We start from the raw sequence: 1247 nt of genomic DNA, 5'->3' as shown, positions 1-1247 counted from the left end.
GCAGGGTCGAAGCATCGAGCACGATCTTCAGGTGGACGAGCGATTGCGGCGGTCGGAGGCGAGAGGGGGGGTGGGCATGAAGGCGGTGTCAGGGGCGGGCGGAAAGGGTGGTGGAGCACCTTGCGTGTGGGCACTAGGAGGGGTATGGAGGGGTCGGAGGGGTCGGAGGGGTCGGTAGAGGGGTCGGAGGGGTCGGAGGGGTCGGAGGGGTGTGGAGGGGTGTGGAGGGCTCGGAGGGCTCGGTTAAAGATACCCTGCAGGCATACGGAAGTGGCGTTTCCGTGGTCTGTGCGCGGACGGCCCGGGGAGGATCCTGCGGCGCTATTTTAACCTGCCCCGACAGAGTCTCTCGATACGGCGCGCGGCGGCGCCGCACCCAGCAAGCTGGGGCCGCTCCTTACGGACTCGTCGCTGCGCTCCTCAAGGCAAACACGAAGCGCGTTTGGTCGAAATACCTGGGGTTTCTCCGCTAAAACGGAAGCGCCACACAGCCTCCAGACACACACACTCATATGGAGCTCCTCGCTCGCCCGCCTGGCGGCGGCAGCGGCCATGGCGACGCTGACGGCGGCGGCACTCGTGGCGGTGACACTCGTGGCCGCGGCGGCGCCTGGGCAGCAGAGAGAGCTGTCGCTGCAGTGCTGGCGGCAGCTGGCGGCGGCGGCTGGGGGCGGCGGCTGGCGGCGACATTGCTGGCGGCAGCCATGCGGGGGCGGCGCTGCTGTGGCGGCGAGGCGGCGGCGTTGCAGCGCCCTGCCGCAGCAGGCCCGCCCGGATAGCACTGGCAGTCTGCCGGCGCGGCCGGCGCATTCGAATGCGCCCGCCGCGCCGGCAGACTGTTGGATGGCCACAGTCGCGAACGTGGGTGAAGTCGTGCGGCGCAGAGACCAGCTCATTCGCCGTCGCCGGTCCCTCGATCACGGGCGCCGTCGCCGTTGACCCGCGTCCATGGGCGGGCAGCAGGCCTGCAGCCCTCCAGCCCTCTATCAGATAAACCCCTCCGACCCCTCTAACCCTCTCGTAGGGCACTCTCGGAAGCGCCGCGCCATTCTTTTTTTGCGAACCCTCCCGGAGGCCCTTCCGACCCCTCTCGAGCCCTCCCGCCACGAAGATCCTCTCTTTGTCCGACCGTCCCTCCGAGCCCACCCGGCGCCCGAGCCCTCTTGCCTACCACCCGAGCTCGGGGGGGCGCGAGCCCTCCTGGACCCCACCACCCCTCCCGCCTCGCCCAGCCCTCCTGACCCCTC

This window comes from Emiliania huxleyi (assembly GCF_000372725.1).
Source record: "Emiliania huxleyi CCMP1516 unplaced genomic scaffold EMIHUscaffold_356, whole genome shotgun sequence".
Taxonomy (NCBI): Eukaryota; Haptophyta; order Isochrysidales; family Noelaerhabdaceae; genus Emiliania; species Emiliania huxleyi.
This window is presented reverse-complemented; position numbering follows the sequence as displayed.